The 17,261-nt window shown below is 40.3% G+C and overlaps 1 pseudogene; it reads right to left on the bottom strand.

Moving 5' to 3' along the window:
* Nucleotides 1-2,998, bottom strand: part of LOC149187173 (cell division control protein 48 homolog E-like) — a 39,787-nt pseudogene extending 36,789 nt beyond the window's left edge.
* Nucleotides 2,999-17,261: the final 14,263 nt, after the last annotated feature.

Genomic DNA, 17,261 nt, shown 5'->3' with positions numbered 1-17,261 from the left:
ACCACCTAGACCCATGAACCATCTCAGAGCTGCTCCCTTCAAGGTAGAGAGAAACAGTTTTAGCTTCTGGGGATCAGTGGTGTAATCGTACCCCCTGCATAACACATCAAATTCAAATAGAAACGCATCAGGGTCTTCTGATGTGAGTCCATGGAACGTCGGAATATGCTGAAGCGGAATTGCCTTCATTGGTGCATTCGCAGCAGAATCTACTATGGGATATTGCAAAGTAGAGGTTTGGGTATTTGGCTGATTCTGCGCCATGGAATCAAATATATGCCAGTAATCTTCAGGAATTTCCAATAGAGTATTCCTTGGTTGAGGAGGGGTAATCTTAGCAGGAACTGTTTTTACAGCACTCCCTTTATCAGGGATAATGATGGCCCCTACGGTCTGAGGTGAATGAATTCCCTCAACAAGGATTTTTGCAGCGCTTCCTTTATCCGGACTATTTAAAGGCTGGTTTAGTTCAATAGGAGATCTAGGTTCCTCGATTTCCCCTGTTTCTCCTTCCCCTTCGCAAAGGTTACTAAAATTTCCTTCGTGCACTGGTCGAGGAGTCGAATTGTCAAATTCTTGAAAGCCCTGCTCCTCTGTCTGACTGTGCACCTCCGCAAAGGCTTCAGATGGTAATTCTGAGGCCTGAAGGGAACTAGCAGGTTGTTTAGAGTTTACTTTCTTATAACCTACTGATGGCGGAGATCTGGCTTTCTTGTAAATTTCGTCTATAAAGGTCTTTCGTCCAAGGGTCGCCGACCCCTTGGCTTTTTCGATTTTGGATGGAGGCTTTTGATTCTTTTCTGGCTTTTTCTGCTTAGTCATGCACTCCAATTAAATTACTAAATCAATTCTGCTAGGAAAGCGGACGGTGGAGCAGGGCTTTTACATGCTCCGCACGCAGGTTCTTACCTTCCGTTTTTAAAATCCAGTTCTCCCCTAACAGATTCACACACTACCCTGTTAAAAAAACAAATGGCTATGCCCCTTCCCCGGCAACGACGCCAAAATGTGGAGCTGTAACAAGGGTCTTTTTCACCTCTAGTTATTTCACATTACAAGTCAATCCGGGAGCGTTTTGTTATTGTAAGGGACATCTTAATTTGAGGCTATTTTTCAGGATAATGCTTCGTAGTATAGATCTAAAGAATACAAGAGTAAACGGATGCTAATGCTAAATTACTTTTGCATAAAAGAAATCACACACGCAGCAACTTCGTCGGTCGAGGGTATGGAATTAATAACCTATCCCCCTAGAAACTAATGAAGGAGTATGGATCATGATCTGGGAGCATTATAGCGTCTGCTGTATCTCACAACAGTCTTGAACCTCCTCTCATGCCACTTCAATAAACGCAAGCAAGAAAACAGAATGAAACAGCAATCTTCAGAAATGGAACAGCAATAAAAGGAACGGCAGTAAATGGAACAACAGTAAATGGAACGGCAATAAAGAAACTAAGTCTCGTGAGGTCTACACTTCCAATCCTTGGCACACACTTGCATACAAAAAGGAAAGCAATCATTTATACAGGTTTGCAACTTGATTAAATGGAACAACAAATTATTAAAGACAGGAAACGTCAATCATATGTATATCAAATGGAACAACAAATCATTAAAGATAGGAAATGTCAATCATATGTACACGATCTGTAATAGTCACCAACAATCCATTAACCCCAGTCACCTGTAGCTGAAATATTCTATTTATGAGTTCTGTAATTAGTGCAAACAACTCAGATCAACAGTATGCGAAGAATATGAACTTGTTACAGAGATTTATAACAGGTGAGCTACAGATGAGTAAATATGAAACAACATGTAACCATAACAGATTATGAGAAACAAACCACACAAAGCAGAATTGTAATGGTACAATCAGCCAGTGTCCGTTGGAGCCGGGCCCAAAGCTTCCAATGGCGCACTGCCGTAAACTACTTCAGACGCATGGAGAAATTAACACCGAGATATTATATTAACGCATCAATGAGAGTACAAAACTAAGTCTCAGAGAGACTCAATAGTCTGAGTTCAACTGATAATAAAATTCATGAACAGAAAGTAAAGATACAAAAGTCATCCCCTAGTTTCAATGCTACCCTCCTTTTATACAATTAACGGCGGAGTTCATTGGTCGACAAAACGATTGATCGTAGCGATCCCTCAGGATCGAAGATCCTGAGGGATCCGCTAAACTGTTAACGCTTTCCTTTACTCGGCCTGTAATTCCGAACTGGCAGTCCTTCATCTCGTTTCGGACTGATCTCCCTTGATTTACTCGACCTGGTCTGAACCTTATTTAGAATTGGAGGGACAGCCGTTATCTTCTCGTCAAATCCTCGTTTCGCATTGCGCCTTCCTGCTTTTACCTTTTCCTGCGTAGAGAAGACAACTGTTAGTGATTGGATCATTTTAGACTCGTTGTCTTTGCATTTCCCCTACTTTATAATAAAGAAAAGATTACAACTATTGCTTAAAACATCACTAAATCATTTATTAAAACATACCTACCCAATGCTCTACAGCAACTTAGTGATAGGGTAAGCACCCTAGACTTCAACTTCCTCCACTTCTACCCCCTTGTCCTCATCATCCATTGGGATGTCTTCAATTTCTTCCACCTTCGACTCTAGGTTGATGGCTTTTCCCTTTTCCTATGTAGTGGTCTTGTCCTTCGGTGGGTTTCTTCTTGGCGATGTGTGCACTGGTATTGCATCCTACTTTCCCTTCTTATCCTTCGTGTACCCCTTGGTTGGGGTCGGCTTCTGTCTAGGCATCCAGGTGATTTCGGAACTTTAGCTAATACTTTTGCAACCTCTGGAGCTGCTCCCTCTACCTCCCTAACAACCTCTGGCATAGCTCCCTTTTTTTTCACTCCTTCGGCATCAATAGCTTCTGTGGGTGTCGACACGATGTTATGCAATGAATCCTGTGTCTCCTTTGGCAATGTCTCAAATACTGAACTGGCTAGAAAAGCTTTGAAGTTTTCGTCATTCATGAGCACCTAAGAGCTCAACAACTCAATTCTCAAAATGCCACGTGTTTTTCATTGGGTCCACCTATAATTTATAGGGCATTCTAAATTCAAATAAAACCATTTCCCCCACATGTAGTTCATTAATGCTGGATTGGTGGAAGATTTCCAAGGATCTTACCCATAAAGTTCATGTTAAATGTTGGCCGCCTGCTTGATTTGGCCATGTTCCTACCCAAATCATGACCAATGACTTTAATAGTCACTTTTCGATTAACTTGCACGATTTCTCCCTAGGTAGTGCAACTACCCTCACGTTGTTGCGAACCCTGTGAGACTTCCTCATCCCGCACAATCATCCAGTTGCACAGTTCCCCAGCTCAGGCAGTTTAGTTTATAGTCTTGTGCCTCATTTCAACTACCTAGAGCACTAAGACTATGCTACCCTCATATAGTCACTTGGTCGGATCACTGGAGTATGGCTTCAATCGACTACCATTCACCTTTCCTCGGAAGGGATCTCCATTGAATTTAACCAACTGAACTGCTCCACCATCGATAATCTCCTTAATGACATAGGGCCCTTACCAATGCATTCTGAGTTTCCCTAGAAATTTATCAAACTTGTTGTCATATAACAAAACTAGATCATTTACCTTAAATGTGTGCAACTTAATGTGTTGATCATGCCATGTTTTTTCGCGCTTCTTTTGGACTTGTTGATGAAATCCAGCTAGAAATATCTCTTCCTCAAGCTCATCCATCTATGCAAGCCTCTCTTCTAGGGCTCCGTGATCCATCATACCTGTGAGTGCTGCTATGTGTAGACTAGGCACATTGTATTCCATGGGCATTACTTATTCAACACCATAGACAAGCCTAAAGGGTGTTTATCCAGTTAGCATTTTGCATGTCGTCTGATAGGCCCATAAAACTACGGGTATGGGTAGGTCCCAATCACTTCAATGAGAATTGAAGGCAATGGTTAGTAGATTATCCAGCACCTTATTGAATGCTTCTGCCATCCCATTAGCCTGTGGGTGATAAGGCATGATTTTATGGTGATATACCTGAAATCACTCCGTCAGCGCGCTGATCATTTCATTCGGAAAGTGCGTGCCTCAATCACACATCAAAATCTTTGGACACCCAAATTACATCAGTCCTTTACAGGCTATGCCTTTACCCATCGAGTCAAGTACTCAGTCCCGGTGATATTTTACCGCATTCCTGTCTTCTTCCCTTGGGGCTGAATAGGTCCCAGAAATTCTATTTCCGATTTCTCAAAAGGTTGTAACATCATTTGTGGGTTCATAGGTAGCTCATATCTTCATGACGTGCACTACAAATAGCTACACATGAGACAATCCCTCCTCCAAATTAGTGGGATCTTCTCCTGTTTCGATGCATGACAGATGGTCTGGTCCTGTGTTCAGTCATCTAGGCTTCACAAGTACCCTCAAAATCATACTCCAAGAACAATGACAACCACCTACAGATTCTCCCCTCCAACAAAGGCTTATTGATCAGAGATTTCAATGTAGAATGATCTATATCAATCTTAGAATGTCCACCTAGAAAATAGTGTCTAAACTTCTGGAGCAGATATACCATGGCTAACCCTTCACGCTCATTGGTGGAATAGTTATTCTCAGCCTTGGATAACCTCCTTCCTGCGAATGCTATAGGATGGTCCAATTCTCCTCCACTAGCTTGTGTCATTACTACCCCTAGTGCTCTACATGATGCGTCTACATGTACATAAAACTCCTTCTTCCAATTCGGGAAGACTAAAATCGGTGCAGTGACCATCTTTCCCTTCGATACATCCAAGATCTTTTGATAGTCCTCATTCCAACAGAATGTGACATCATTTTCCAACAATTTCTCCATAGGCATGGTGATCTGGGCATAGCCCTTGATAAACTTCTTGTAATACCATGAGTGTCCAAAGGTTACATGCAACTATTTTACACTCCTCGGCACTTCCAATTTATGTATCACTGTGATATTCCCAGGATCTACCATCAGTCCCTGTCTACAAACAACATGACGCAGTAAAGTCCCAAAATGAACACAAAACAGGCATTTCTTCAGATTGAGCGTAATCTGGTACCTTCGACAAGTATCTAGCATTGGCTGCAAACTTGCCACATGGAGTTTTACCAACCCAAACACAGTCCAGTCATAAAAGTACACCTCCAGAAACTTATGATTGAATTATTTGAATGCAGTAATGACTACATATGAAAAAATCGCAGCCGTATTCTTCAATCCAAAAGGCATTACAGTGTAATGAAAACATCCCCATTCAGTTGCGAAGGTTGTCTTGCTTCTATCCTAAGGTGTGATTTTGATCTGATGGTACCCAAAAATCCCATTAGTGAAGCTTCCTGGCCACCTACATTATCCAATACCTCATTAGTGACGGAGTCAGGAAAGGATCATGTACGCAAGTGTCATTCAACTTCCTAACATATACGCGTATCCATATTTCATCCTTCTGCTTCTTTTCCTGTACCACCATTGGGCTTACCCAATCATATTCTTCTACGGGCTCAATGATTCTTGCCATGAGCATCTTGTCCAGCTCTAAGTAGATCTTCTCCTTATACTTTGGATTGAGAGGGTAAGGTCTTTGCTTAACTAGCTTCACGTTGGGTTTTAACATGATCTCCATAACACCCAGGTCTCCTATTATCCCCTGTAGCTCCATAAACTTGGTAGGGAACAAATCCTGGTATTCACGGAGAAATTTAGCAACCTTATCTACCATCACGTCATCCTAGTAATCTCCAATCTTTGTGAATTTGGGCTTCGTCTACATACCAATATTTACCTGTTTCGTTTTTAGCGATGCGTTATATCAGGATTCTCAAATATGTGATCTCTCGAGCTCGCATTGACCCTCAGTTTTAGGGATATTAATCTTTCGTGGATCCTCGCCTTCTTCTTCAGAAGTCACACTATTGCATTCTAGTGCGTGGCTCAGCTCAGTAGTCCAATTAGATTGGATCAGATCCAAAGGATCTTGTGGTATCCTAAAGATTGTTTCTTTTAATTCTTGTAGCGATTCATCAATACAGTCAAACCCATATTCGAAGCTAAAGATCATTATGAATCACTCACGTAGAATATCCCATTCACCTGTGCCATGGCAAGTACCAGTTCATCGGGATGACATCCAAGGTTTGACAGAACAAGTGCACCCATTCAGGTTGGGGCTTCACTCCATAAGCCTTAGCCCATTTGGAAAAGTGTGCATGTGGATCATCCTTCCCATCATATTTTTCTGTCATTCATACCTTCGGCTTCTAAAGTGCGTTCTCATCATCCTCTTACACTCTTGCCAATCATCAAAGCTACCCTTGTGCATACCCCACCATCTTGCAGGCATAGTGCGTAGTGCCCAATCAAAAGCCTGGAAGCGCTGCTTTTACCTTTGACGATACACAGTGCAACGACTGAGTCATCATGTTACAACTCAGCTTGGTTACTTCATGTAGCCAATTCTGCCAGCGCTCTAATTCTTCATCAGCGTCTGAGGTATAGGAACTCTCACAATCCCATGTAATTCGTCCATCCACTGTTAGATTCACCCAATCTTGGTCTCATGCTTTTATCTTATATATACAGTCCAAATCGTTATTGATTTTGTAATCATATGCCGGTTCAGTATAGCGTGACCCTTTAGCATTATCTAGGGGTACTATTACGCGAAGCGATTTCTTGTCAAATATCATTTTTCGTTTCTTTAGGTTGATTTCCCCGTTCATGTCAGTAGCCCAATCAATGCCAAGGAGCACACGGTAGGGGTTGTTGTCATCCATAATTTCTATCACTTCGAAGTCATACAATACACTCACACCCTCAATATCTATAGTTACCTCTTGCAGCCATCCCATGGGGATGATCTTCTGTTGATTTTCCATCCTTAACTGAATCAGAGACCACTATAGTGTGGATCTCCCTATCCGCTCCCAAGTCTATGTAAAATGTTTGCTTCTGACCCCAAATCTAAATAACCTGATCCATTTCATATTCTCCTATCTACGTGCTCAGTCTCATCTCATGCCCTGTTCTTGTTTAATTCTTACCAATCTTCCATACCACGGGTAGTTAACCCGAAGTGTGTTTCGTACATCTATTTATAAGATTCTATAATCCCTTCATAACCTTGCTATCATGCAATAGCTTCGTGCAGGTTTCTAGAAAGGTCGCAAGCATAGAAGGGTCCATTTCCTGATCAGGCTTATCCCTACTTCCTGAGGTAGAGGTCTCAGAGAAGCTCTTCTTTGCTTCCATGAATGTTTGGCGTGTGCGCTCAAAATCAAATTCAGCCTCCTTCATTGGAGCTTTGCAAACCCATGCATTGTCTTCGGGCTATTTCCCCTTATCATCACCCCTTGCAATTCCACTTCACAGAACTATATTCACATTTAGATCCTCTTCTGGAGGCTCAACCCTTGTCATCTGCATGTTATAAGTCAGTTGAGGTGGTAGCACCCGTTTGTCACATATCCTTGCTATCAGCATAGGAAAATCTTCTTTCTCATGATCAAACTGAGTACAATATTTGCACGATGGACGCATCGGTTTAGTGCATTCATGGCCATAGTGTCCTGGTCCTCCATAGTTGTAACAGATTAGCTGTCCATGAACTCTGCTAGGTCCTCCTCTGTCCCGACCTCGTTCGTGCCACTAAAAGCCTATTTGCACCATCTTAGCCCTCTGGTCAGGAGTTCGTGTTGTTTCCTGAACTCTATAGGTGGGTGTTTTCTCCATCATCAATTCGTAACTTTGGAAGTTGCTCTCATCATGCCCTACCGACCTACAAAACGTGTAGAATAATTATTGCAGTGTTTGTACAAACTTCTGTAGCAAATGACAGTTATTCATCGTATGTTTCCCTGCTACCTAAGATGTAACGCACCACAACACAGGCCCCACTCTCAGTCCTGCTTGGGCATCCGGCCTCAAAGGCATCGATCGTCCTTCTGCAATATAGATCACAAATACTAGGTAGTGGTATTTGTCATGCCCCTGAACCTTACATTTCAAGCACCATATTTCTTCACGCACCTCAAATCGAACTATTCTATCCTGCTTCAAACTTTGCATTTCAAGGAAAATATTTTGCAACTGCGCATGGATCTGGTGAACCCCTAGATTCAGATCTTACATCAGTGTTTCATTCATATTGGCTTCGCGTATTTTACACGTCAATATTGGATCCAATTGCCAAGGTGTCTAATATAGTTTCATCGTGATTTCCTTGAACCCCACAATCGACACTTCCTCAGATTTAGGCTTACTCAACCCTTTATTCAGCATGGTCTAGATCTTTGCCAATCTACCATTTGGGTTATGAATAGAGTATTTGATGTACCAGGTTAGAGCACGATCCTGCAAGCACTAACGAATGTTTCCTTCTTCATGTGGTCATCTGTGATGCCCTGAGCTTCCCATACAACCTTCGCAATGAACCAAAACTAGTCTGGGTCCTCATTTCCTAAGCCCTTAGACAAAGGCAGCTTCACTAAATTTTCCACGTTGAACTGTAGTGGAGGTGGTGGTGGTATGAGTGAAGTTGTAGGAAATGGTGGTGAAGTTGGAGGGGGTGTAGGTGGAGGTGGAAATCATGAGAATCCCTATCTTATTAACTGAACTACACTTCATGGAGAAGGATTTTCTACTCCCTCTTCATCACCCAATGGAGGTGAAATTAGTGGGCTATATTCAGGATAATTTCTTCCTTTGTTTCTATAATTCTTTCCACTTCGTGTAGCTCTAAACATCAAGGTAGCTGCATAACCCATTTTTCACACAATAACATCTTAATCCAGGTATTTAAGGACTTCAAGTACTTACCTCGTGGACCTTTGAAAAAGTGTCGCTCTACCACATTGTAACTAACTGAGGTATCAACCACGAATTTAGTCACAAATCCTTCTATGATCTGATCAAGCCAATGAACAATAGCACATAAAATCTTATTCTCAGAGGCTTCTAGTCTCTGTACTAGCTTTGGGGTCCAGACAATAGGACCGTCAAGTCTTTGCCTTCCTTGGCTATCCACTAGCTTCACGATCCGCTTGTATAACTCAACTGAAAAGGAACAAAAAAAGATCTTGTGGATTTCTGTATAGAGGTACTTGTCCAGGCACTGTTCCTTTATCAACTATGGATTTCTATTCTCCTGCGCTATGAATTCATGGATCTTCCTATCGAACTAGTCTTCAACCTCTTTCTTAGTTGGATTCCAGTGATATGACATCACACATTTCTCATGTCGATTAAGGTCTCGGCAATGGAACCATTTTTTGGCTTTGTGTGGCCTGATCAAGGTTCAACATTAGTTAGCCAAACAAATCCCTACGGTACTGGCCCTTTCGGCATCAGCCTGTGGGGCGCGGACTGAAGTCTCACCCAAAGTAGTATGGGTGGATGCTGGAACCAAGTTTCCACACGTTAAGATGGTCATGATGTCAGTTTATACCCTTTGTTCCTACTTTCTCGTAGGTCACTAAGCTTTAGGAATTTTTCAGTCTACCCTTTTAGTGTGCCCTTTAGTACCTCCGCGAAGGTGTACGATTGACCTTCATGTAACCTTAACCTGTGACCCAGGTACTTTTGCGCTGCTATGACAATGTATTGTATAGGTTCCCAAGTTATCTTAAGTGTGTTACTTATCTTACTAAACAATCACAGTTAGCGCCACATAAACTGATATTCTTACTTGTGTTCAATTAACCAACATAATCACATATATCCATGCATCACATAAACATTGTAAATTAAACCCGAAATGCTATATAACAAGATGCAGTAACAGGAAATAAATACCTTCAATTTGCATAATACTTCTCTTTATTGATATCTATAGTTCAATACAATACTTCTCTTTATTGATATCTATAGTTCAATACAATACTTCTCTTTATTGATATCTATAGTTCAATACAGACTCTATCCGCCCTGTACACACAGCTGCAGGGGTCAGCGCACTCAGCTACAAACTTCCACCCTATGCCTCTGCACACTCAAATACAGAGCCTCTACCTACGCTAAGACTTGAAGCACTTAGACTTCTCTACCAAGACTCCAAAACTGGTCTCCCAAATAGCTAAAGCTTACTTACTGAGCTCCTTTTTATAAAATTTCATGGTCCGCAGACCATGGATGGATCTTTACAGCCGACTTTACACTTTACAAAATAAGGGAAAACGACCCTTTATGACTGTTGATGCCTTCACGCTCCACGACCACAAAATGTGGATACTTTACAACTTTATTACAAAATTGACCCAAAACATGGGCTTTTAGCCCCAAAACTATCCTTAGGGCATCTCATTCCCAATGATGTTGAATAATGAGTGAAATCTAATGTCGTTAAAAACATCGGGAATTCTCTGTGACTGGGAGTCAAGCATGAGGGAGAATGAAAACAAGGAAGAGAGATACCCCCTCTCCTACCTATTGGATCCCACCTTGAGACTATTCCACCTGGATTTTGATATGAATTGGTGTCCATAATTTCTATTTGCTAGGGACCACATAGGTCACTATAGAAGGGAATCCCATGGCACCTGAGGTAGATGTTGCATTATGTTCATTAGTATTTCTGGAGGGTACCCTTGTGAATCTTTGGTGCTTTCACTCGTAAAGGCTTTTGTTTGGGTTTCAATGTAACTCTTTCTATTACCTTCACTAATAGGCTTGGGTTGTAATTATCCCAAACTATATTCAGAAGGTCCCTTCACTTTCTTGTATTTTGGTGTCTGACCCTCATTACCTGGAGCTGAAATACTTGGAACTTGCTTGATTGGTTGCATCTTTAGGGACTTTATATTTGAGTGCTCTTTGCTCTTTTTATTTAGTTGGCTTTAGGTGGAATTTTCTTGTCACCTTTGGACCTTAGAATCTGAGTGACTCACCTGCCACTCCACTGATATTGAAAGGCTTTTGATCTTTCTTTTTGAAAGTTGTGGAGTTGCCTCCTTAAGAGAAAATGTTTTTATCGTGCATCTCTCTTCCTTGGAAAGTCATTTGTACATTCTTGTAAGGGAAGGATCTACCAATAAGTTGTGTATAGGCCAATATCCCTGTGGAGACCAACCAAGGAACCCTTCCAAAAGGGGATCCTTGTGATTTTCCTTTATTTGGAAACATTGGTACCCCCTTGATGTTAACTTTGAATATTCTTGGATTGAATGTTGGACTATCATTTTGGTTGTGCTCCACTCTGAATATTACATATGTTCTTGAAGCTCCTTAGATGAATGCTTTATTTCAAGGGCATGAAATGGGTGTTAATTTTTTATCTTCTTCGAAAGAGAAATCTAGGATTCCTCTTTCTCCTCCCTCTTGTAATGGGAGATCTAAAAAGAAGAGAAAGAGGAAGAATAAGAATATGAATAGTTCCATCCATGAATCACCAACCTCTGCAAATCATGTTGGAGATGAGCTTTCAGCTACTACAAGTCATGATGGGGGAATAAGTCTAGTCACAAAAAGTCATACTAGAAATGAATCACCATCAACATTTGTTAGTCATGTTGGATATGAGTTTTCAGCCAATGCAAGTCATGTTGGGGGCATAAGTCTAGTTACTGCAAGTCATAATAGCCATACATAATCAACCTCTACAATTCATTTCGAAGATGAGCTTTTAGCCACTGCAAGTCGTGCTGGGGGCATATGTCTAGTCACTAGAAGTCATACTAGCAATGGGTCACCTACCTCTCTGATTCATATTTCTCTTGAATCACTTATTTCTGTGAGTAGGGCTAGGGGCACAAGTCTTGTATATATTAGGAAATATTCACTAACCTCTGTGAGTCATGTTAAGGACTCTCCACCAACCACTGCTAGTCATGCTGGTGGAATGGATGTTGATAAGAAACCTAGGCATGGAAGTTTTAAACCTAAGTTCCCTTGTAAGATATGTAAGGGAGACCATCTTACTCATTTGTGCCCTAGTATTCTAGTGGTACAAAGGATATGGTCCGAGTCTGAAGGTTCTTCTACTCCTGAATCTACTATGGTTTCTCAATAGTCTCATCAACGATTGGTTGATGAAGTGGTCGAGCCAGTGCAATATCTGGCTAATTCCACTGCTCTTTTGGGGGGTGAAGTGCCTAAAAATAGAGTCTTTTTTATTTCTATTACAGATTCTTCCGGTCTACAGGAAATTCCGGTCTCATCGAATGCTCCCCATCCAAGTTCTAGGAGTGTGTCCTTTGATTGGGATAATCTTGTTGAGTCGCGTCTTCCTTCCACTGCACCTTTCCAAATATGGGTTAGAGTTAATTCCAATAACGTCTATTGATGCATGGTGGATGAAGGATCATCTACAAGTATTATATTCTCCTTGACTTGGAAAGCTTTGGGTTCTCCAAAGCTTTTGGCAGCTCATAGTCAATTGTTAGCCTATGATAGAAGACCTAGTGAATCTATGGTTGTTCTTCCTTAATTGCCTATTTCTTTAGGTGGGAAGAATGTCTTAATCGATATGATGGTGGTTGATCACCTGTTAGACTTTAATATGCTACTTGGGCGTGATTTTGTCTATGCTATGAATTTTGTGGTTTATTCACTTTTTCGAGTGATGTATTTTCCTCATAAAGGAAATATTGTCACTATTGATCAGTTTGAATCTGATAATCACCATCCTAATTCAAATTTACTACAGAATAGCCCTTGGTATGTTCCAAGTGTTCAAGTAGAATCTACGCAGCCATGGGTGAACTATGTGGATTATATCCTCAATGTTCCATTGCTTTTGAGGAGGATCATTTGCATTATTATTTTCCTTCTCAGGACTTGGCAGTTGATCGAGTGATTTTTTCTATGGGGATATGGGACCCCTTAATTCCCTATATTGATCCTTATAGTTCTCATGATTTCTTGGAAGTTGACTTTCCTTCATAGGAATAATTTTTTGAGGCCATGAGTTTTAACTACGAAAGGAGTCCTTGGATTGATTCCTGCAATGGGCTTGCCTTGAATAACTATTATGCCTAAGCCATTAAGGCTGCGTGGTTCCTTGTACCATATTGTATATATAGGGTATGCATTTTTCAAGTTTTGTATCCTATAACACAATATTTTATCTGAATTTTATACATGTGATATATTAATTTCTTGTCTAGTGTTTCTAATTATGTCTACAGAACTTGGAAGACTTCTCCTTTGGGAATTTTTATGGTGTATCCACTCTGGCAGGTTTTGGTTCTCAAAACTGGCATATAGGTTAGGTTTTAGACTTGCATTGTGCATTTATTAGTTTCATTTTCCATTTTAGCCTTAAGATCAACCCCACTAAGATATGACATAGAACCTTCTCATTTTTTAGAAGCGCCATGACTTGTGTGGTAGAGCCTACCTAATAATGGGGGCCCTAGATAGTACCTTGTTGTCACTTCTCACCTATTGTAGTGTTTCCTTCTCAAGGATGTACGAAAAGAACCCACTTAAGGTTGTGGATGAAAAAAAATCTCAACAATATAAATGGTTGCTAAACATTGTAGATCTGCAACAACTGATAGAAACAAAACCTGCCAAAGTCTAGATCTAAGCCACAATCATAGTTAAACAACAAAAAGAAAGACTAATAACTCCAATCATCTAATGGAAACCAGATATATAAAGAATAATATTAATATAACACCTGTGAAGGGAACAAATAGATGTTACTACTCCCCCTCTATGGGATGGGCTCTTGGCTATCCTCAAATGTCTCCAGCATGTGTAGAGTCTCTCTCCTCTATAATGTGTAAACCCAAAAAAAATATGGTGTGTGAAAATGAAAATAATCAATGTTACAATAGTGAGTGCAACTATGAAAATAATCAAAAGCGAATAATGAATGGAGAACCCTTCTATTTATAACAAAATATTGAGTTATCCTCGAATAATGAGCAATAATAAAATATTATTGATCCCATTCTTGGAACAACCACTTTAAATATTTTATTATATTTGGTTAGGAGGGAAAAGGTTTTTAAACTTTTATTTAGAAATAATTAATAAATAAATAATTTATTTATCCTCTCAAGGAACTAGTTAAGGAATAATAAACAAATAAGGATTTATTTAATTATTCCCAATTGATTTAGTCAACTTTAACAATGAATAATAACTAATTAGTGATTAATTAATTATTCTTATAGAAAAGTAAGATAATTAATGATTTATTTGCTTATTTTTCATGATTCAGTCAAATATGAAAAGGAATCTTAATTGAAGAATGGTTAAATTAATTATTCATAGAGGAAAATCAAATAAATAGGATTTATTTAATTATTCTTTAGGGTTTAAATATAAATTACTTAACAAAGGTGGTTTGTTAAGTAATTTCTCACAGTGAAAGCAATTTTACTATGGTAAAATTGGCTTTACATGGTGTAGTTTGATCCATATAGTAAATTAGGCTAGATGATCAATTTTTTGGTGATAAAATATTGCCCCCCAGTGTACGAGTGTTAGGATCAAAACGCATGACCGAATTATGTTGTAAAGACACAATCACTAGAAAACAGAAGGGAGTTAGAGAGAGAGAGAGAGAGAGAGAGAGAGAGAGAGAGAGAGAGACAGAGAGAGAGAGAGCAATGAAGATGAATTGTAAGAGGATAGGGACAGAGGGGGCGAGAGTAATGAAAGTCTCCTTTTATATTATCATACTGGATCTTAATGAGGTGGAGGAGGCATACCCGTACCCGCTGAGATAACTTAGTACAATAATGGTTTGCCAAGAAATATTAAACTAAGCAATGAAGTACATGATGAATGGTACATGACATGCTGGCGTAACAGATCTAGAGAAAAATACAATGTGTCCCATATACATAGTGCACCTGGAAAAAGCATGAGCTAGGACTGAATACAAAAATATTTAATTACATGAGATACAAATCCCCTTCGCTCAAAAAATGGGTGGGAGGGAGGGTAGAACAACTGGAGAAGCCCTGTTGAGCAAGGAAGGGCTCTACAAAACTGAATGGAACATATAGAGGACACGTGCATGCTATGACTACTCTGATCAGTAGGAACCGAACCCACCAACTCTGTGGAACTACATTTAAGTTCGTAGCATAGTAGGTATGCATCCAGGCATGTGGGGTCTATATGAAGGGCCAACCCCTAATGAGGTCTGAAACATCTCACACACACCTGGGAATCACTCGTACAATCTGTTGCATCATTGGACCATCAAGTGTATGGATAACGAACATGAAATGACCAAGTCAAAGGGCAATAATGATATCGTCTGCTCAATCCAAGGCACCAAACAAGGATGGAAGTTGGAACCAAAATACACAACCCTTTAGGCCGTTCTTCTTGAATAAATGAGCTGAGAGATGAGGCAGTGAGGATCCTTAAATAAGGCATGAGGGAAAATAGTAATGTCACTAATGGATTAACACCAGGGACAACGGGGAAAAGTGGGACTGAGGGACAAACAGACGACTTCCTTTGTCATAGCATAAAGTGCATGGTTGACCTGGCAACAACTGACTCAACTCCGAAGGGGATGGGGATAGTATGACTGGAGGCCAAAATGGGAAACACAGGATGAACGATATGAAGATATGGATGGAATACTATGACATGATATAATGGGGCATGAAATAGACTCCAAGAATGCAAGGGTGACTCAACAACACTGCCACATAGACAAGGCCCAGTGGGGATCATCGAAAAAAGAGTAAATGATGGTTACTCATGATGAAAATCAACAGATTGTATGAAATGTATTCAGCAGAGTACATCAAAGTAAAAGTGTCTCTTTATCATGAAATTCAATTTTGAGAGGCGACAAAGTGACCCTTCTTGGAAAAATGACTTCCTAATGAAGTTTCAAATCATCAAAAAATGAGGAAGACACAATATAGAACTCAATGTGAGCTTTCCAATGGTGCTAATGGTTTGTCAGATAGAGCTATGGTCTGGTCACAATGTGTGACCAAAAAACTCCAAGTTTTCCTATAAAAGGGCGTGTTCCCTCCAATTTGAGAGGAGGAGAAGGCCCTAAACCTTATGGAGATTGTAGTGGAAAAATTGACCATGGGAATTAGGATCTACAACTTTCAGGCAAGTTTCATTACTTGTCTAAAGATGGCCCTAATGCTTCTTGGAATGATGGTTCCTAGTGAAGAGTTAAGGGAAGAGGAAAACAAGAATGAACTACAGGAGGAGGTCTAGAATCATCCTCACCCACTAAGCAAAACAAGGGGACTATGTGGTAATAGAGTAGAATGTTTGAAGCTATGATATCAAAAATCTACGATATGAAATGTGCATATGGCTCGCCAGAGAGGCCAGTAGGATAAACTATCCACAAAAAGGGAGCATAATTGACCATACATAGATTCGATGGGATCTAGGAAAAGACTTAATTGAGAAGATGGCCAGGGGAAAACCATCATGACCCCAATCATGGGATACTAATCTCATGTGCAAAGCTGGGTATGATGCCCCTAGTAGGATAAGTTTCTAGAGCTCCATTGTGTCCTAAGTGCTCAAAAAATGGATTCAAGCATCTTGGCCCAACATGGCATGAGATCCTCCAAAGGAGATGTAGGGGCCTCTGCGGCCCCCGGTATGTTATGGGCATATTGGATGTATTTAGAGCTATGGCTCCAAACACGTTTATGATACATAATATTATTATGCATTTTAGGTGACGATGATGGTTTGCGATTTGTTTGGTTACCTTCTATGGTATACATGTGAGAAATGCCAATCTAGAATGTTGTTTGCAATGGTATATACATAATGATTTTGGGCTCTAGGCACATCACTGAAAGTAATGATTTCAAATTCTTGTATTAATAGATTCACTCATAGATATTTTCTAAATATGACTTGGTTATGCACATGATACACACCATTCAATTGCATGACAAGTAGCAGGGAATCTAAATGAACATGAAGATGAAGGATGCGATGAGCAAGGGCATCGACTAACAAACCTATCACTCCATCATATTCGGCCTGATTATTGGTGGAAAATCCAATATACACACCATTCAAAAGGACTAACGTATGCAAGGGGGTAAAAATGGCCTAGGCTGCCAAGGCTACATTCCAGGAGAAGCGACTCGCATCGTCGGCATGACCGATATACGGTGTAGATGATGGATCCATATGAAAGGTGCAAAAGACAATGGATGAGATGATGCAATCTACCTAAATTCAAGGCAGAAATAAAGACGCGCAAATAAAAGTGATGTGCCATGAGAAAAAATTCTTGTGGTAGAGCGCATGGGGAGAATTAGGAAGG

Source organism: Pinus tabuliformis, chromosome 3_1 (assembly GCF_031772625.1).
Source record: "Pinus tabuliformis cultivar Carrire ecotype Pingquan chromosome 3_1, CPIR1, whole genome shotgun sequence".
Classification (NCBI taxonomy): Eukaryota; Viridiplantae; Streptophyta; class Pinopsida; order Pinales; family Pinaceae; genus Pinus; species Pinus tabuliformis.
The sequence above is the reverse complement of the archived record's forward strand: the minus strand, read 5'-3'. Positions and strand labels throughout refer to the sequence as shown.